Source organism: Sus scrofa, chromosome 9, assembly GCF_054392235.1.
Source record: "Sus scrofa isolate SSC_HxYL_T2T_F1_AM1 chromosome 9, Sscrofa_HxYL_maternal_Yorkshire_Landrace_v2.0, whole genome shotgun sequence".
NCBI lineage: Eukaryota > Metazoa > Chordata > Mammalia > Artiodactyla > Suidae > Sus > Sus scrofa.
The window spans coordinates 38,162,017-38,183,830 of NC_139391.1; the positions used below are offsets into that span (position 1 = coordinate 38,162,017).

A 21,814-nucleotide genomic window follows, 5' to 3' on the forward strand; every position below is an offset into this window, starting at 1 on the left:
GATTTCCCAAAACATATTATAACACCAGGAAGTAAATAACTATTGCCTTGTTTCATGAATATGAGAAATTTCTGTAAAGATGCCTAAATATTTTGATTAATCTAAAAACAGATGAGCTGATGTGTAGGTATTTACAGCATCAAGGAACTGTTCTGATTGAATCCGTTTCAAAGAATGCAACATAAAAGGTAGGACATTCATCTTAAATAGCAATTTTAAACATGGGTGCTCTGGTCGTCTGAGGCTTTCAGAATCTGATTAAACACCAGAGTGATCAGTTCTGGAGGGAAGGCCTCATTCTGGACGCAGCAGTCAGATCAAAATGTAGACGCACCTACTGTGCCTCTTGAATTTAAAACAATAATGAACAATCCCAGAAAATATCTTAATGACAATCAGTGTTCTTTCACCTCCATGGTCTGTGTTCATCTCCAAAGCAGACTGGAAGATAGATATTATTAGTCTTAACTGCTGATGTTGCTGAGGTTGAGCCTTCCTTCTCAGTTGCTTAGAAGGTCTAAGAATCACTCATTTTTCTTGAACTCAGGCATACTCCACCCAAGGCAGAATTTCTGCAGATTGCACTTGAGCTATTTTTAGGTGGGGCCCCAAAAAGCAATTGCAACTCAAGTGGCACAAGCACATGCCCTTTTGACTCAGCAGCTGAGAGTTCTGCTTCAGGCTCCTCTCTTCTCCTCCAAACTCCCAGGGCAATGGCAGAGAGAGTGTTTGGGACAAACTCTGCAGAGTTTTGCACATACCCCATCTCTGCAACATAACTGGAAGCCCCTTGAAGGTTACAATTTGGGAAACCTTGTCACAGGGCTCTGAACATCTCACACTGACAACTGTTCATTGATAGGGAGATTCTGTAAAATGTCAGAGGCCGGCATGTCCTGACCCCAATGCAGAAGAGGGAGGGTGGGGTGCCCAGGGACAGAGACATCCTGTCTTTGGGACAGTCAGGGAACTGGAGATGAGGAAATGGCAGGGCCTTGCCTGGCAGAGAAACGGAAAACTCCATTTCATATCTAGAGGTTGTGAGAGAAGAGGCCAAGTCAACAATTAGAGAGAGTTTTCAGTTTTGTTCACTATTATTTCTTGAGAATCTTGAACATACTCTCAAATCTAGAGAGCCAGAGGCCTTTCTCCGTGTCTGCCTCAAACGCTGCCTTTCTGGCAGCACAAGCCAACTAGCCTCACTGAACACTAATAGAAACTGTAAAATCTTAGATTTGGAAGGACCCTTTCATGGACTCTCTAAGACCCTACCTATTAGTTATCTAATGTTGTTGATGCAAGAACAAAGAGTTTATGCCAGGTGTGGTATATTGTGACTTGGCACATTTTTCGTCTGATATTTTTCCTTTTCCAAGCATATGGACAACCCTGAACTCACTGCTGGGGGGCGGGGGGCAGGGAGGGGTGATAACTAGTCAAAAAGTAGACATAGCCAATCAGCTCTTTTTGACTCTGTGTTTTAAAGGGGGAAATTAGAATCTGGGGGATGATGGGTAGACAAAATGTGTAGGAGAAGTAGGGGTCAGAGGGTTTTCCATGGGCTGAGGGATGGAGGGCAAGTGAAGAGGAGACAATTAGGACAGAAAGAACAAAGTGATGGGTCCAGCAGCCAAGCTCCATTCTTTCTAGGAAGGGCCCCTGGGGAGCAGTCACACCCACCCCAAAGAGGAAATGGCTTCTTGAATTGTCTAGGCTCGATGCACCATTGCCTCTTAAAGTGTCCCTGCCCTGAAGTGATGCAGCAAAACCTCTGTGGGAGACCCTCACCCTACAGGGCCATGCTGAGGCTAAATTTGGCCTCGCGGTAACTCAGCATGAAGAACTGACTCCCCGCTTCCCCAATTCTCTGCACAGGGCCCTGTGTGAATCCCTCCAGGGCCTTTGTCTCAACCTCACGGATGCAGGGAGAAGCAAAAATCACCTGAGATTATTACTCTTAGCCTGGAGGAGGCGTGCTAATATAGAAGTGCGTTAGAAGAACTATTGAAGTCATTTTTCTAGATTAACTATAGAGTCTGTGGACTAAGTCATATATCTATTATATGCATGAAACATATATAACTAACACATCCTACATGCTCCAAATGTTATCTATACTATTCCTGATATCTGTATTTGTGAATTCAAAGGCAACTACAAAAATCTGAAAGGTAATTTTTCATTTCTATGGCTGTCAGTTGAGTTGCGTAAGGTTCTTGTGTCCAGGTGGAAAAATACTGATTCAATTCTTTGCTCATATAATCTTTAAAAAGAGAAAAATGTTTATTAAAGATGTATTGACTCTCGAGGGGAAAGGAAAAAGCAGAGAGCGTGGAGTATAGGTCTTCACCCTGCAGGAATCGGTTCTTGTCTCTGTTTCATTTGCCACTCTGCTGATTCCCTGGACAAGTGGCGGAATGGGCATGTGTCCCTCTGAGATTTTTCACTCTGCTAGATAGGACCATGTTTTCCAACAATGCTACTTTTGAGTCTCAATTATGTTAACCAGTATTTTGGCTGCCCACCCAATGTCACATGATCTTAAATTCAGTCGCCACATGAATCTATTTCTTCAACAGCTTCTTTCCCTTCCTCCCCCATCTTTCCTTTGATCATTTCTGCAAACCTCTCATTCGTAGACCATTCAGTCCATCTCCCTCTTCTCTCCCACATCCTGAGGTGAGGGTGTTAGTCTACAGCTAGAAGTGCTAGACAGAAGTCACACATCAAGGCCAGCTGGTGTCACACCAAAGCATGTCTTTCAAGCCACCTGGAGCTCCGACACTATGACACAATGTAGCACCTCCTCTCCTTCTTCCAAGGTCACACCACCCTCTTCTGGTTCTCCTCCCACCTCCTTGACCTTTGTTTCTCAGTCCTCTTTGGAAGCATTTTTCTCTTCATTGAACAGTAGTGCTCCCTGCATTCTAGCTTTCATTTCACTCAACTTAGCTGAGAAATCTTAGCCGCTGTGAAAACTCAACGACCATATAAGCTAATGATTCCTGGATCTGGGTCTCCGGTCCAGAGCCTTCTGAGTGCTAGTTCTGGATGTTAATACACACCACTCCCGGGATCACTGACCCATTTCACCACAAGGGCAAAATGCAACTTGTTTTCTATTCCCCCATTTAGCAACTCCTGCCTTTCCAATTCCGGTAAAGACTACCACCATTCGTTTTTTGGGTAACTAGTCAGATCTCAGTCCCATTCCTTACTAGATTATTCGATTCTATCCCATGTTCATTAACAAATGAATGTATTGCCTATTTCGCCAATAAAAACATAGCAATTTTCCTGCACCTCGTTAGTGTTAACAAATATTTATTGAATGAGTAAATATAATTTCCATGATCTACTAGTTTAATAATCTTACCAGGAAGGAAAATGAATATGCTGACAAAGCTCACATTAAAGAGCTAATGTCACATCTTCATGACCATTCTTTTCCTTTCCCAAATGGTCCCAAACAATATTCCCCTTGGGGGAAACATCAAGTTTCTTGGTTTGTTATGCTTGAAGCTATGAGAATGAGTAGACGCTTCCTCATCTCTCTTTTGGAAATCAGGATCTGTGTCATTGTCCAGATATGTGCCCACGCTCTGGGAGTCTGCACAGACTGCGATTTGTGGTTCCACAATCTTCTCTGCCCCTTTCTGGTAGCCTATGGTGTGGTTAATATGAACTCATTTGGATAGCTCTCTTTCTACCTCTAAGAATTTAGATTCCTCTCACCAAAATTTACTCTTCCCTTTCTGGATGAAAAATACTTCTCTTTGACCACGAAGAAAAAAACCTAAAAGACTCATTGGACAGTTCTGCTTTTTTTCTGTTATCTGTTAACATTACAAAATCTTCTTTAAGCAGTAGATGTTCCTTCCTTATTTTTCTTACTCTAAAAACAACTAGGGCTCTGCTTTTCATGTTCTGTCCTTTTGCAAACCTCCACTGATTCTGGGTTTGAACCTTCCTGATCCAGCCTTTCAAGGTTCCTGATGCTTTCCATTTCTGCTTCATTTCTTTCTTCTTCGTCCAGCTTATAGTTATAGCATTTAAAAATTGGTATGAAAATCTCAGCAATATCATTGGCAGATAGCAGGTATTGAGCACTTATTGTGTACTAGGCATCTCACATTAAATTACCTTTAATTTCACAATAACCCAGCCGAGCAGGAGTCAAAAGTTCATAAGAAACAGAAGTAAATCCAATGAATCAGCAAAGTAGCAACTAATAAAAGTTAATTGCTCACACACCAAAAAGATGGTACACAAACTGGGAACACACAAACCAAAATATAGAAGGTGGCTCTGGGGTATATTGTTACAGAGCAGCTTGTATAGTGAGAAAGCAGTGAAGTGACTATTTATTCTTCACAGTGATTGGTTATAATATTAGAATTTACTTAAGTGATAGGAAATTGCTGAGCAGTTATCTCGACGATTTGGAGAAACAGTTTACGTTTTCCTTACAATTTCCAGAGGCATGAGCAAGAAATAACCCAGGTCAAGTTTAGTCTTGCAAAAAGCTGCATTAAGCTTTGCCTGGATGACTAAACTGGTTTTGTCTGCTTAGGGAATTTTCAAGGCTGGTTTCCATTTTTTTAATTTTAACATAGGCATCATTAAAAAATCCCTATATTATTGTTGAGGAAATGAGTCTTAATGAGATTCAGAAGATTTCCAGGGTCACAGAGCCAGTAAGTGGCAAAGCCAGGAGCTCAAACACAGTTGTGAATGACTGAAGTTGAAGTCCTACTTCATTGGCAGACTTGTCTTACGTGTGAAAGTTGCCATGGACCTGAGCTCAAAAAGTTAAATCTGAGTGAAAAGGCCTAAGTATTTGCATTTTAAACATGTTGGAATATTCTTCACTTCCATAAAGGCATAGTTCTCCTATTTTTTTCTTTTTTTTAACTTTTCCACTTTCTGGAGCAATACATTGGAAAAATATTTCTTTAAATATACCAATGATAGTGCTATGAGCTTGGTGACAAATGGCAGTGGATACCCAGGTTATGGAAACCAGTAAGAAGTGTCAGGACCATGCTTTGCTGGAAAGCCCATTCCCTACCTCAGTAGTTCTCAAGGTGTGGACCCCTGACCTGGAGTAGCAGCATCACCCGGGAGCTTGTTAGAAATACAAGTGTTTGGATCCTGGCCTGCTGCATTGCTCAATCAAAATCTCCCCAGTGAGGCCTACAATCTGTGGCTTAACAAAGCCTCCCAGTGATTCTAACGTACTGCATGTTCACCTACAAGTTTGACAGCCACAACTCTTCCTAAAAGAACACCTGCCATCCCCCCACAAGCTGCTTGTTGCTAGAAGGAGACTATGAATCCCCAGGTCATCAGACTCTTCCAGGTTTAAGGAAGCTGGAAGTCTCAATTATTTTCATCTTCCTGGTTTTTTTGGCTTTTTTTTTTTTTTTTTTTTTTTGGCCACACTGGGCAGATATGGAAGTTCCCAGGCCAGGGATGGAATCCAAGCTGCAGCTGCAGCAGTGCTGGATCCTTAATCCACTGTGCCAGGCCAGGGATCAACCTGTGCTACCAGAGACAACATCACATCCTTAGCCTGCTGTGCGAACTCCTCCCAATTTTTAAATAAATTTTAAAATTTCAAATGTTTTTAATACTATACAGACTAAACCAAACATATAGGCTAGTTCTGGCCTGCAGACCACCAGTTAATGACCTCTGAATAGAATCTGAATTACATTAAATATAGGAGTTATTTTATTAACAACTATATATTGAAATATCAATTAATTGACTGAATGAATTGAGGTCTCCTTTTCATTACAACCACTTGTTGGGGAAAGTGTTGCCTACCTCACAATAGCACCAGAGCTTAACTATTTTGATCATTAAGGACTTGGGGTCTTATTTTAAGAAGAATAGGAAATTACTGACTGATTCAGATACAGCCATTGATTGCCTAAAAACTGAGTTTTTAAGAGAACAGCTTGATTGAAGGATGGACATTTGATGGAAATTGTAAATGTAGAGCAGATTACTTAGTAAGTTATTCCAGGAATTCTAGTGGGATATGGTGTTGAGTGGCAGTAATAAAAATAAAGAGAATTTGAGTTCCCAGTGTTGCTCAGTGATTAGCAAACCCAACTAGCCTCCATGAGGACACGTGTTCCATCCCTAGCCTTGCTCAGTGGGTTAAGGATCCGATGATGCCATGAGCTATGGTGTAGGTCACAGATGCAGCTCATATCCTGTGTTGCTATGGCATAGGCCAGTGGTTACAGCTCCAATTAGACCCCTAGCCTGGGAACTTCCATATGCCATGGGTATGGCCCTAAAAAGACAAAAAGACAAAAAAATAAATAAATAATTAAAGAGAATCTATGTGTGTCTGTTTTTGTGTCAATACCATATTGTTTTGATTACTGTAGCTTTGTAAATCAACTATAGCTTAATAATTTTTTTAAAGAAGAGAGAATTACATAGATTTAATAAGCATTGGGGAAGTTAAATGGATATGGTTTTGTGGTTATTGGTCAGATGTTAATAAATCAGAAGGCCCTGGGACCCAGGGACATCCCCGGAACCAGCCTGACATTCATACCTCAGTCACTCTTAGCTTCTCACCCCAGTGCTGCATGAAAGCTCAATCTTATCCCAGCTCCCTACTCCTGCTGCCTCCCTCATCTCATGCCTACACCATGCTCTGAACACTGAGGTTTTATACTCCACATTTGCAAATGCATGACCTGCCCTGAGAAAACAAGCACTATTTATAATTGCAATCCTTTGTAAAATTGTGTTGAGTTGCAAAACAATCAACTTCTGGAAAACAGCCTATTTTAAAGTTAGATAGTGTTTGCCTTTTGCTCACTATGGGATTTCCATATTAAAAGCCCTCAAACTACATTCACACCTTGTTATTCTAATAAGGCTATGAACCCTTAAAACAATTTTTTCCATGTTTTATTTTCTTTTATTTTTCTAAATCTCATTTCCTTTATTATTATTATTGCATTAGCACAATTTCATCATGCTCACCTAACAAATGTCTTCCTGCTTATCAGTCAAAATCAAAGACATAATGTCAATGTTATACCTACACTGAAACACTGAACCTCTCGGTTTAAGGTGTAGTTATAATTTAGGACACTGTGGGTTTCCACAGCAAAATAAATCAGCACCAACTCTCTTTGCGCTTCATTATCATCCCAATGAAAATCTAGTAGAGAAACTTGTATAATCTTCTCATTTCTTTTAGGAATGGAGAATTAGAATCATTAATACTTATCAAAGAAAGAATACAAATAAAAGGAAATATTAGGCCAGAAATATGGCAGCACATATTAATGCCTAGAAGAGCATCTTTTGAAATACAGCAATCACTTGGAAATTCTCCACTGGCTAAGAACTGTTTTTTTTTTCAACCTAGGAGTGACTATAAAGGGGTTGGGTCAATACAGTATAAACTCATCCCATTAAGATAACAGATGAAAACATGAGCCAAAATTAAGAATAAAATATTTGTATGGCCCTGAATGATTAGATGTGGAGTCCACCCATTTTCAGATTCTTAATCTAGCTTTCTTTGGTAGGTAAGGTTCAAATACACAATGTAGGTGGAAATCGAGTCACCATAAGACCTATAGGAAATGTAAGATTTAGGACCAAAAAGTGGCCCATAAAAGCTTCTGAGGTACAGAGAAGGGGTCCCTTTTCTCTCAAGATACTAGGACTCCTAGGGATACAGAAAGTGTGGGCACCCAAGAAATGCGGAAAGAACTAAGACAGGTAGATTTGTCTCCCTAGCTGGTTCTTCAGCAATACTGCAAAAGCAGTTTTTAATGAGATAAAGTCCTGCCCAAGGCATCTGCTGATGTCCCTCTGTTCAATGAGAAGAAATGTTAGGACATAATCCAGATGAAGAAATGGACTTCCCATTTGCATAGGAAATTCGAAGGTTTCATGTGCTTTGCTGTGGGCTGCCTTTTGCTAGAAACCTAAATGGAATCACTCTTGGCTTAGTGGGATTAGGAGGGAGGTGGATCAGAGAGATACAGCCTTGAGTTATTCCAAGGCCAAAAAAAAGAGTAACAGTTCCATTAATACTGTGTTTTCCAGGATTATAAAACCAAAAAGACTTAGGACCTAGAATTGATGCCAGGAAAGTACCATCTTTATATTAGACATAGAAGCTACATGGTAGTGAAAGAAACTGTAAGCAAAACAGATCACCTCTCCGGATGCTTTCAATAGAACTTTCTTGGTTATTACTTAGTACATTATATAATCAGTAACCATAGCAGCTTATGGATTTGAACATTACTGTTAAATTCCATATAATTGGCAAAATGCAAAGATGAGTCAACATTTTTTCCTTTTTTGCTCAACAGAAGTAAGTTGGTGTGAAGTTGGACTACCCTGTAAAACAGAACCAGAAATTTTTCTCTTTCAAGGTCATGGAAAAGGAAACTGAGCAAAGGAGTTGACTTTAAGTATAAAAGAGATAGGTTTCACATTTATCAAGCATCTTTCCCTAAGCTAAAATATTTAATCTTCTCAAAGCCCTCCGAGGCATAGGTGTTACTATTATAACTCTATAGATGAAGATGCCAAGGATTAGGAATTTCAGTAACTAAATGACAGTCACACGGCCAGAGGGTAGCAGAAGCAGGACACACACATAGGTATATTTTATGGGTCTATTTCTGATTCCTGATTCTGTGCTCCTTTCTAGGGTAGCTTAGTTACCATTGGAGCCATTTTACAGATAAGAGAAACAATAGTTTCTTCTCTCCTCTGACAGATAAGAAAACTGCAGCTCAGAGTAATAAAGCATCTTCCGAAGTCACATCATTACTTAATGCCACAGAATTCAAGTTTAACTTTTCATAATGGATTTGCCCCAAAAATACAGGAGCCACAAATAAATCTAAGCCAAAATAGGAAAGGAAAAGACATCTCAATATCATCATCACTGAACACACAGATTGGAGCAAGTCTACCACAATTAGCCATCTAATCTACAAAAATGGTGGGATCAACAGAAGAATCATTAAAAAAAAAAAAAAAATGAGAAGGCAGCTGCTGATATGGGAAAGTACTCCTTCAAGTGTGCCTGGATGGTGGACAAACTGAAATTTGAACCCAGGCATAGTATTGCCGCCATATTTCCCTGTAGAAATTCAAGACCAGCGGGTGGTAGGTGACCATCACTGATGCCCCAGAACCCAGAGACTATTAAAAAACATGGCTGTAGGCACACCTCATGCTGATTGTGGTGTCCTGACTTGCTGCCAGTGTTGGTGAAGTTGAAGCAGGGATCTACAAGGATGGGCAGACTCATGAGCAGGCACTTCTGACTTCTGGACTGAGGGTGAAGTGACTGTTCGTGTTCCTCAAAAAATATAGAGCTACCATATGATCCAGCAATATCATTCCTGGGCATATATGCAGACAAAACTATAATTCAAGATATATTCACCCCTATGTTCAGTGCAGCACTATCCGCAATAGCCAAGACATTGAAACAACATAAATATCCATCAACAGATGAATGGATTAAGACATGGTACACATCTACAATGGAATATTATTCAGCCATAAAAAAATAATGCCATTTGCAGCAACACAGATTAAACTAGAGATTGTCATACTAAATGAAGTAAGTCAGAAAGAGAAAGACAAACACCACATGATATCACTTATACGTGGAATCCAAAATATGGCATGGATGAACTTATCTACAAAACAGAAACAGACTTACAGAAATAGAGAACAGATTTGTGGTTGCCAAGGGATGGGGAGGGAGTGGGATGGACTAGGAGTTTGGGGTTGGTAGATGCAAACTATTACATTTAGAATGGATAAGCAATGAGGTCCTACTGTACAGCACAGGGAACTATATCCAGCCTCTTAAGATAGAACATGATGGAAGATATATGAGAAAAAGAATGTATATATGTGTATGACTGGGTCACTAGCTGTACAGCAGAAATTGGCACAACACTATACATCAACTTTAATAAAAAAATTAAAAAGCTAATATAAAAGCAAAAAAATTATGTATCTATTAACAAAAAAATTGTCCATGTTAACTTAATGTATTCCACTAAGTTGCACTACATAGAAGAGGGACACAAGATACGAGTGCTGAGTTCCTTCATGAAGGAACTACATTAAGAAAATTGACTACAAGCAGACAGGGCAGCATTTGTGCCACTTTCTGGTTGGAATGATGACAACAGGTTGTAGCTGGGTGCACAATCAGCTCAAGAGATGGAAAGTCAGCAGGAAAGATGCAATGCCAGTGAAACGACACTCCCTGAAGCTCCAGATTGCATCCTGCCACCAATTCTTCTAAGCAGCAATCCCTTGCATATGCTCCTCCAGGGCATCTACAATATGGGTGGCTTTGGCACTGTCCCTGTGGAGACTGGTATCCTCAAACCCAGCACAATGGTCACCTTTGCTCTAGTCAAAGTAACAACTGAAGTCAAATCTGTTGAAATGCATCATAAAGCTTTGGGGGAAGCTCTTCCTAGGGACGAGGTGGGCCTCAAGTGGAGAATGCACCTGACAAAGATGTTCGTAATGGCATCATGGCTGGTGACAGCAAAAATGACCCACCAGCGGAAGTAGTTGGCCTGACAGCTCAAGAGATTATCCCGTACCCTCCAGATCAAATGAGTGCTGGCTAAGCACCCACGCAGGGTTGTCACGTGGCTCACGTTGCTTGCAGGTTTGCCGAGCTGAAGAAGAAGGTTGTTATTCTGGAAAGAAGTGAGAAGATGGCTCCAAATTCTGTAAAGCTGGTGACGCTGCCATCAACCATGAGGCTGATACAGTTCCTAACAAGCCCATGTATTTGGGAGATTTTCTGACAATCTTCCTTGGGGTCGTTTTGCTGTTAGTGACATGAAACTACCGTTGATGTGTCATCAAAGCAGGGAACAAGAAGGGAGCTAGAGCTGGAAAGGTCACCAAGTCTACCCAGAAAGCTGAAAAAAGTAAATGAATAATATCCCTAATACTGCCACTTCAGTCTTTTTTTTTTAATTGGCCACACCTGCAGCATACGGAAATTCGTGGGCCAGGGATCAAATCTGAGCCACAGCTATAACCTACGCCACAGATGTGGCAATACGGATCCTTAACACATGTGCTGGGCCAGGGATTGAACCCTCACTTCTGCAGCAACCCGAGCTGATGCAGTCTGATCCTTAACCCACTGTGCCACGGAGGGAACTCCTACCACCCCAGTTTTAGTCAGTGTTGGAGGAACAGTCTCAGAATTGTTTCTGTTGGCCCTTTAAGTTTAATGGTAAAAGAATGATAATTCCCTGAAAAATATTTGAAGAAAAGGAAAATGTGTTGTGGACAATTTGGTTTTGTGTGTGTGTGACAGTTTTATTCATTTTTAAAAGAGGTACTTTTTCTAGGAAACCACTTGACCAAAAATCTGTCACAGAATTTCAAGACCTTTTAAAATAAAGTTTAATGAGAAACCTGTGTTTACTTTTGGTCAAGACTCTAAACTCCAATAGCACTACTTAGGTAAAAGGTCTAAATAAAAGTTACCTATAACTTGTTTTTGGTTCTCCATCTGTGGAAACTTGAAAACCTCACAATTTGGGGTTAACATTTTTTTCTGGGTGGGAATTTTGTGGCTTTTTTTTTTTTTTAACCTTGTCTAAGTGGAAGAATCATCTATGTTTTTTAAGGACATAGTACAAACTGTAGGAGAAGGCCTGTTGGTTGCAACCCTTCATAGCAAAAGGTGCTTTTGTTTCTAGATAACCTACTTAAAAGAAGGCCAAATTTGTAATAGGAATGTCCATGTCTTGCATATTAAATTTTTTGTAGTTATATCAATATTGAGTGAATTTGCTGGTATCATCTTAAGCTTTAGTTTCTCATTATTGGAACATGCACTCTCAGATTTATAAATATTGAAGAGGTTTAAACGACCTAAAGTGTGAGGCTTAAATAGTGACAACAGCCCAGCTAGAGTTCACTGTATCTAGACTCTGGGAAAGTAAAGATCCTGGGAGTTGAAGGGGAAAAAAAAACAAAACAATTGAAACCCTACAACTTCTGAATTCTTCTCTAGAACGCTTTCTATTTCACAGGTAATTAATTGTAATATTCTACTAAGTCCAGTATTTGTCATTTTTAATGTCATTTGTAATATGTGTTGAGCATGTACTTAATCCTGATGACATCCAGGGTCATCCTCGACAAGACTGGTCTCCAAAGTCCAAACCCCTCTCCAAGATTTCTGAGTATACCTGGCGGGGGGTGGCAGGGGTGGTCCTATGTTCCCATGGCCACTTCTGCTTCAGCCGAAATTTTTGTTCTCCACTTGCTATCTTGCAACTTCTTTATTGCCACCGGGGCTCTTGAGCCAGCTTCCTCAGTTTTACAAAATTATGCACACAAAGCTTTTGCATACAGATTTTACAAAACGTTTAGAGAAATCCAGAAGTAGGTGGGGTTTGTGGAGCTGACCCATTTCAGTTTGAATAGTCCTGTGTTTCTAGAAAGTCTTTTGGCTGATTTCCCTTATCATTGTTCAACCATTCTCTCTCCTGATGATGAGGGGACCTCTCATCATCACCATCACCAATTTTTTTAAAATGTAGAGTAATTCTACTCTCCCTTAGTTCTGCTCCCACACTCTGAATCCTACGGTGGGCCTATTTTTTCGTACCCAAACCTTCTAAGGTATTTTCTTCTTTTATAACCTAGAGGACATTCTACTATCAACTATTTAAGAAACAATAGAATTTCGTAAACCACTCACCAATAATGCCACATGTTTTAAGGAGCACACTGGGAAGAAAATCCGCTTTTAAAGAGTAGTTATCTGATAAGGAAATAAATGCACGTAATTCAGAGATCTCTTGGGCCTCACCAGCCTCTGAAAACAATGAGATCGCGTGACATTTAGTAGTTCAGTCTCGAAAACATGCCTACCTTTCCCCAGGCCTCCTGTCCTGATAGACGTGAGGAATGCCAGTACAGCAGAAATTCGGCTAATACAACTATGGAAACTAAGTAACTTACAGTTAGAGGCGGGAAGACATTTAAAGGCTGAAGAAAAGAGTTACTTAGGATGACCATGGGCGAAAGGGCCTGCCTGCGGTTGAAGTCATTTCGTTTTCTGAACTCAAGTGACCAGGGTTCATGGTAACAGCTTCTAAATGTCTGTTTCATCTATTTTAGTTTGATTCTTTCCCCCCCCAAAAAAATCTAGGGTTATCTGGGGTTTCCATTTCTGACCAAATGGAAAGTATTCATACTCAGAAAGCAACTGACAATGGAAATTTGTTCAACTTCATGTCACTGTTTCTTTTACAGGTGATGAGAAAAACTAGTAAAGTTAGTGAAAAGGAAGTCTTGCAAAACAGCTTTTAAATAATGCTGCTACCACAGGTCCTCCATTCCCTTCTGGGTCTAAAGGTTTTTATTCATAAAATTCTAGCATTTGATGGCAAAGCCTGAACTGAACAGATGGGAGGCTGTTTGTAGTCATTATTCCTCCCATTTCACGGGAGACAGTGGTCCTGTGTTGCCTGAAGAAACATCAAAGTGCTTGATTCCAGAATGCTCCTTTAGTCACAGCAAGGCAGGCACGTGAAATGAGGAATGCAGAATCTACCTTTCCAACGTTTAAGACAAGCTGAACTCCAGGACACAGGTGACCCCCAAGAGATGCAGATAAAGGGTTTGGTATGTATGTTGGCTCCTGCTGGAAGAAACTGAGAGCAAATGAGGAGAAGTAATGGCAAATGGAGAAGCTGGTGTGGCTCCAGGGGCCAGTTGTCAGAAGGACCGATTGGAACATGTGGTCCGTCAAAGGCAGAGAACATGAGATCAAGGACTGTTGGAGTCATGTAGAGTCATGCAGAGGCTGCAGCCTGCCAAAGAGACTATTTGGGAAACCCTACCAAGTCCTCCAGCCACAGCCAGGCTCTGCTCTCGGGGCCTGTGGTCCGGCCAGAGGATCACTGCCCGCAAGGCAGGCTGAACAGGGCAGGTCAGTAAGATCACAAACATTCTAGGAGTTCCTGTCGTGGCTCAGTGGTTAACGATCCGACTAGGAACCATGAGGTTGCAGGTTCGATCCCTGGCCTTGCTCAGTGGGTTAAGGATCTGGCGTTGCTGTGAGCTGTGGCGTAGGTTGTAGACGCCTCTTGGATCCCGCGTTGCTGTGGCTCTGGCAGAGGCTGGTGGCTACAGCTCCGACTGGACCCCTAGTATGCCGTGGGAGTGGCCCTAGAAAAGGCAAAAAGACCAAAAAAAAAAAAAAAAAACCCACAAACATTCTAGCGAAAGTTTCCAAGCTCCTCCTTTTTAAGAAATTTAAACTTGAATTTTTTTTTCAATGTGCATTTAATTTTCAGAAAAAAAGACTATTTTAAAAAGAAAAAAGAGGAGTTCCCTGGTAGCCTATTGGTTAAAGATTCAACATTGTCATTGCTGTGGCCAGGGTTCGATCCCTGGCTTAGGAACTTCCACCTATCATGAGCATAGCCAAAAAAATCTTTTTGTTTTGTTTGTCTTTTTTTTTTTTTATTATTATTAAGGGCCACACCTGTGGTATATGGAGGTTCCCAGGCTAGGGGTCCAACCCAAGCTACAGCTGCTGGCCTAAACCAGAGCCACAGCAACACCAACACCAGATCCCAGCCACATCTGTAACCTACACCACAGCTCACGGCAGTGCCAGATCCTCAACCCAGTGATAGAGGCCAGGCATCAAAACTGCAACCTCATGGTTCCTAGTCGGTTTCATTTGAGCTGCACCATGATGGGAACTCCCCCTCAATTTTTTTTAGTAAGTTAAAAAAAAAAAGCGGGGGGGGGGGAAGTAAATAATGACTTACTAAAGTAGTCCTTAAATTTGGCAGCATGTCAGAGTCACTGGGGAAGCTTTTTAAACTACTTGATCCCTACACCCATCCCAGACAAAATAGCCTTTAAGTGCTTCCAGAGCACACGCAATTTTCAAAATGACCCAGGTAATTTTGACATGTAGGCAAAGTTGAGAACTACCTTGGGAATTTTTTTTTTTTTAAAGAGAAAGTAAAAGGATATTTTCCCTATTTCTATACAAGGAATGAAAGTGCCAAAGATCCAGAAAAGCCCAAAGAGGGTGGCAAGAACACTTTGTGAGTTCTTGCTTTAATCACATGTGCTAACCACACAAAGGAAACTTCATTTCTGCAAAAACTATCAGTTTCTCTTTCATACTTATTGTTTGAAATCCTAGACATATAAAGCAATTTTCAGCCAGTGATTTCATCTTTCGCAATCTTGAGGTCACAGTCATATCCTGCACTGATGTACCATCAAGGATTAAGGGAATGTCTGCTATACATCAGAAGGAAAATCAACTTCCCAGAAACCCTCTGGTGTGTTGGATGGAATGTAGCAGAATCAGTATCTTGACAGGGAGCTAACTTCTTTTCTCTTTCTTCTGCTGGAATACATCCCACAGTCCTTGTATGTATGCATATGTGTGAGCAAGTGGGCTCTCTCTCTCTCCTCTTTTCCTGAACCATCTGAAAATGAAGAAAATGTTGCAGGCTAGTCTCTCCCTCTTATCTGCTTTAAAATATGGCTCCAAATGCTTTTTCTTTGACTGTATCATGTTTACCCCCATGACTGTTCAGGTCATTTGTGATAGCTGACGGATCCTCTTTATCTGCCTCTAAGGGAAAATGATCAGCCAAACAGGATTCACATGCTTCATGTGTTGTCCAATCAGACATATTTTCCAAGCTGTCCTTCATTTTTCTCTCTCCATTTGGGCTTTTTTTTCCCCCTCCTTCCTTCTCTTTCAGGTGTCTTCCTCAGAGGTGCTGCCTTTTTCCCTGATTCAAATTGGCATGCCTGCTATTGTTTCTCAGAACATCATGTGCTGTACATTTCATACATTTCATAGCACTCATCACAGTTTAAGTGTGTATCACTTTGCTTATTTAATGTCTACTTTCCTAGATAATGAGGTCAGGAACCAAGTCTGATTTTTAGTTCAGTTTGTGGTTGTTTAGTTGTTTGACCTGGTTTTTGTTTTTGTGTGGGGGTGTGTGTGTTGTGTATATGTTTGGGGATTTTGGTTGGTTTTTGGTTTCAGGACAGAGAGGTCCGGAGTTCCTATTGCAGCTCAGCAGGTTAAGAACCCGATTAGTATCCATGAGGATCAGGGTTCCATCCCTGGCCTCACTCAGTGGGTTAAGGATCCAGTATTGCCATGAGCTTCAGGGTAAGCCAGCAGCTGCAGCTCCAATTTGACCCTTAGCCTGGGAACTTCCATATTCTGAGGGTGCAGCCCTAAAAAAAAAAAAAAAAAAAAAAAAAAAAAAAAGGAGAGAAAGGTCCTTTTTTTTTTTTTTTTTATTACCATGCATCAAATCAGTGCCTGAGGCTATCACATAGTGGATAATAAATATTGACTCAATGGATTAAATACTCCAAAAACTCAAGTAAGCTGGGGCCATTAGGTATGTTTATCAGAAGGTCCTTGGAGACTTTATGAAGAGGTGTCAGTTAAAGCAGAGATAACTGGCAGGCAGAAAGCAGTAGACGGAAGGCGGCCTAGGAGCTCAGGGAAAAGAGGTAGAGCACACCCTCCTTTGCATAACAGGACTTTCAATTGTCATGTAAAATGAAAGCGTGCAAAATGCAAGACTTCAACTGATGAGTCACACCTAACATGAACATTTATTTTAGAGTTGCCCACACTATTTTTATATAATTGTGATTCAGAACAAATACCTTGATGATGCTTTATTTGTTATGGCAAATGCTTAATTGCAGCTTGTTTTGCTGGCATTTATTTAAATGTCAGTAAAACTCTCTACCATAGATATTAAAATTTTATAATTAATCATTCAAGAAGCCTTCTTTAATCAACTTTTCTTTAATTATTTCAGATTCTTGTTAGGCCCATTCACTTCCCCTGTGATGATCACAGAATTGGTTTTAGGTGATAAATGGACTATGTTCTCCCAGAGCACATTTTTCTTAAGAGTTTGAAAACATTCATCTTCACTCATCCAAGTTATCACGCAAGGGGGCCCAAGCTACAGTAAACACAACATAATGAGTAGCATCTGTCAACCCCAATGGCAAGTGATGTCAAGCATTCTCAAGTTTCTTGCATTTTTATGGCAAGTAAAATAATTTGATCCATACATTTAGTGAATTGGTAAAATAACATTTGTGCAAGTGCCAACCATGAATCATATCTAGGAATAAAGTTATGTATATATAACACTATGCCTGCCCTCATGGAGTTTATAGTCCAAGTGGAAAGACAGACATGGAAAGAAATATGAACAGCAAAGAGTTACAGGAACTATCTATAATGGATGCAAATACAATTAATTGAGGAAAAGATTAGAGTTTGGGGTACTAAGGGGGTCAGCATGGCTTCCTGACTTGAGCTCCATCTTAAAAACTGAGTAAATAAGGGGAGTAAGAGGAGTAACGGGGAGAAAGGACAGTCCGGACCTGAAGAAAAAGTAGACCATAGACCCAGAAGCATGAAACGGCATGGCACCTTGGACATGCCAGTCGATGGGTGTCTTGCAGGTCATTGGCTCAGTGAGAAATGAGATTGGAGAGGCAAGCAGAGACCAGGTTGTGGGGTGTCCTGTGTGCTGTGAGCAGTGTGGATTATATTCTCGGCAAAGTGGAGCCTGGGGTGTTTAAGTTGGGAGTGACTTTGTAGGATAGATGTTTCAGAAGCTCACCCTGGAAGTTGCTTAGAGATTAAATTAGAAAGCTTGGGGTCTGGAGACATTTTATTCATTCATTCAAACATTTTTAAAGTACCTTTTAAGAGCCAGATACCATCTAAGCTCTAGGAATACAGCAATGAACCGAAGAGACCAGAGGTCTGCTTTCACAGAGCATTTTAGCAGAAGCAAGTAGATAATAAGCAGACAAGTAAATAAACAAGAAAAATAGAAGATAGTGAGCACTGTGCAAAAATGAAAATAAGCTGACATAAGACAGAATGTCCAATGGCTACTTTAAATTGAATCAAAAGTCCTCTCAGAGCAGAATCTGAATGCCAAGAAAAATCAATCAAGCTATGATTGGGGAGTTAAGCATTCCAGGCTAAGGAATGGCTGATGCTAAGATGAAAAAAAAAAAAAAAAAAAAAAAAAACCTGGCCATCTCAAGAAATGGAAGGAAAGCCTGTGTGCCCAGTGAACAATAGAAAGGAGGTTGAGGAACAAGTGATTAGGCTTGTGGGGCTGACCCAGACTAGAATTCAAAGGCCCTGTGCCCTGGGGCAACAGATTTAAGGGCCATAGGAAGTCACTGCATGGTTTTAGGCAGGTAATATGGTTTTGGTGTATATTTTTCGACGATCACAGGAGCAAAAGCAGAAAGAAGTTGCAATGCTACTGTGGTTGTCCTCATGGCGGGGGGGGGATCTGGTGGACTGGAGTGATGACCATAGAGTCGGAGAGAAGCCGATGGAACTGGGATATGTTTGTGGGTAGAGGTAGAAAAAGAGTTGGTAGTAGATTAAAGATGGGGAACAAGAGAAAAAGTGGAAAAGAAACTACTGAATGTTTGGCATATGCAATGGGTGGGGGTTGGAAATGTTTATTGAGAAAAGAGGAGCTATGAGAGAAGAAAATGGCAATTTCTATTGGACCATGGGAAATGTGAGATAACTATTGCATCCAAATGGAGGTGACAAGTTGACAGCTGGATGTACATGTCTAGAGTTCTAAGGAGTGGTCAGAGCTATAGATAAAGATGTGAAAGTGTTTCTAAAGCTTTGGGACTGGGTGGGAGATGGTGTAACTGGAGAAGAGGAGAATCCAAGAACCAGCTCAGGAGAGTGAGAAGGAGATGCAAAGATAGTTTTAAAAAGATACTGTGCCTCGCCAAAGCCAAGAGAAGAGTGAATGGCTTTAGAATAGGGTTAGAAGCAAAAAAGTAAGATATTATCATTATAGGCAGAGCTTCTTTTGCAGCAACCTAGTTTGTCCATGTCTCTCTTGTTGTCTCTGAAAATTTAATGCTATAAGAGTGTCTGGCACATATCATACTAAGTGAAGTCAGCCAAACAATGAGACACCAACACCAAATGCTTTCACTGACATGTGGAATCTGAAAAAAGGACAGACTGAACTTTTTTGCAGACCAGATGCTGACTCACAGACATTGAAAAACTTATGGTCTCCAGAGGAGACAGTTTGGGGGGTGGGGGGATGGGCTTGGGTTGTGGGATGGAAATCCTGTGAAATCAGATTGTTATGATCATTATACAACTACAGATGTGATAAATTCATTTGAATAATAAAAATAAATACCAAAAAATGAGATAGGTAAGGAAGAAATGCTCCCCTTATTAGAAGAAACATTCATTAAACTACACTTTTATAACCAAAAATAAATTGTTTAATGAACTGCTTTTAATAAGTAGTAAACTATAACCCTGACTCCTTCAAAATGCTGGACTGGGGCTTAGTTATTCAACTTTAATCGACCTCTCAGTGGCTCCCTGCATTTATTATAGTGGGGTGTAGCTAAGTTTTAAAAGCAACATCGCACAGAGATTATATATCAGTATATTTAAACACCTGCATTCTCGGTATCTGGCATCTGTATCTATAATCTTTTATATGTTCAGGTATTTTTTGCTATCCTGTTGAGGATTTTTTTTAGCTATATGTTCTAATTATAAAGGACACTACTCATTTTTGTCTATTCATGGTTCTGTAAATAATATCCTCAGTTGCTAAAACGATAGACAATGATAGAAAACAGCCAAAAAAAAAAAAAAAAAACCCTCAATTTTCATAGGTAACTGGACACTTCACACCTTGGAAACTACAGAAAACAGTTCAGAACTCTTCATTTTATAATATGAAAATACGGAAAAGTTTTGATGTCAGCCTATGTTTTGATATTAGGAAGCTTTCCTTCTTTTTGAAAGTATTAAGATCCAGCTACTGAGTCCAAAATGACTAGGACTACCTGTCACAATCTTGTGTCATTATCAGAACTACTAACCACCCTTGCTTTCTTTCAAGCATCGATTTGAAAATGCCCATTTCAAACAGGATTCAAAAATACTCTGAACACATAAATACAATGTATGCTAGCATCTCTCCCATCACAACTGTTTTTAGAGGTTTTTCCAGTAAAGTTTGGAAGCTCCATCTTTCATATGTCTTTCATAACAAAAAGTCTATAACTTTCTATGCAGCATCCATGATGACACAGTACATTTAAAACAAGTTTAATTACTATTATCACCATATTTAAACTTAAATCTGAACAATAGGTATAGTCATAAAACTGAGTACCATTGGTAGAAGTTCCATCTACAACACATGCAGAATTTTGGATGAAACTACCAGCTAAACACAAGAAATGTATACTTTATAATAAGTGCAAATTTTTTCTTACTATTTTTTCTGTTCAGAAATTACACAGTAAAGGAATTGAGGCACAGAGACAGAAATACATTTTAATTGCAGACTCAAAATAGTCACCTGAAAACTATTACTGCAGATTTATCAGAGACGATCCTCCCAGGCATTCTTACCAGCCATCAGGTGACTTCCATTACACGAAAAACGCTAAAGCTTGGAATTGTTTTGGTTTTTCTTCCAGTGGTTACAAAAAGAAAAGGGCTAAAAGCAATTCAGTATTTATGATAACATTTAAAAGTGCACATGAGGAAAAGATTAATTCAACTCTAATATATTAATATAGTGTAATATATAACTAAAATAGTGTTCAAGCAGTAAACATACAAAGATTTTGCTAAAATTGTTAAACTACCACATGGTCATCAAGATTTATCATGTGGCTACTACTTAAAAACATATTGTTTACATAGCAATAGGCCGACTGAATGTTTGGATGGGTATGTGTGTTTTTATGGCTTAGTAACAAATTACCACAAATATAATAGCTTAATATAGCAAAAAAATTCTTACCTTACCATTCCTGTAGGTCAAAAGCCTGGTACCACATGGCTGGTCTTCTTAGGGTTAACACAAATCTGACTTAGAGGGGTCCCTCAGGCTGAGTTCTTCTGGAGGTTCTGGGAGAAGTCAGCTTCCATATTTAATTTCAAAGCATTTATAGTCCAAGGAAAATTCAGTTTTCTACAGTTTTCAGACTGTAGTCTCTGGTTTCCTTTCTGACTGACTGTCCGCTGGGGCTGCTCTTCGGTCCAACATTCCACCAGCATCCCTTGCTGCAAGGCCTCCTTCATCTCCAAGCCAGAAAGCGTGCATCAAGCCAAAAAGCGTGCATCAAGTCAGAAAGGGTGCATCAAGTTCTCATGACTCTGACTCAGACCACATGGAGAATCCCGCTCTTGTTAATCAATTGACTTCATAACTTAATTGTACCTGTGGAATTCCTGCTCAGGAGCGTTGCTTAAACTCGGCCTCTGCACACCGGCACAGAACTGAATCATGGAGACAGAGTTTTGGGTGAAATAAAAATGAATAGCTTCATTTCTCTGCCAGACTCAGGGAACCACAGCAGACCAGTGCCCTCTAAACTGTGCATCCCACCCTGGAGACGGTCGTGAGGAGTCTTATAGGGCTCAAGGAGTGGGGGTGTGGTCAGCTCATGGGCATTCTTCTGATTGGTTGGTGGCGAGTTAATTGGAAGTCAGCATCATCAACCTTCTAGTTTCAGCTGGTTTGGGGTCTATTTGTTTGTGGGCATTTAGTTAACATCTTTTACCTGATGAGAATTTCAGTCTACAAAACAACTTGAAAACACATGGCCCAGAGTGTTATCTATATAGTCCTTGAGGAACAACTAAAGGTCC

At 40.2% G+C, this 21,814-nt stretch overlaps 1 long non-coding RNA gene and 1 pseudogene across 1 annotated transcript; one reads left to right on the plus strand and one right to left on the minus strand.

The window, feature by feature from the left end:
• Positions 1 to 10,198: 10,198 nt before the first annotated feature.
• LOC100628100 (putative elongation factor 1-alpha-like 3 pseudogene) lies at positions 10,199 to 10,993 on the plus strand (annotated as a pseudogene).
• A 766-nt stretch (positions 10,994 to 11,759) lies between these two features.
• Positions 11,760 to 21,549, minus strand: LOC146399845 (uncharacterized). Its single transcript, XR_014815206.1, has 2 exons — positions 20,964 to 21,549; positions 11,760 to 14,256 (listed from the first exon to the last, which is right to left on the minus strand). It is a non-coding gene; the product is annotated as an uncharacterized LOC146399845 (long non-coding RNA).
• Positions 21,550 to 21,814: the final 265 nt, after the last annotated feature.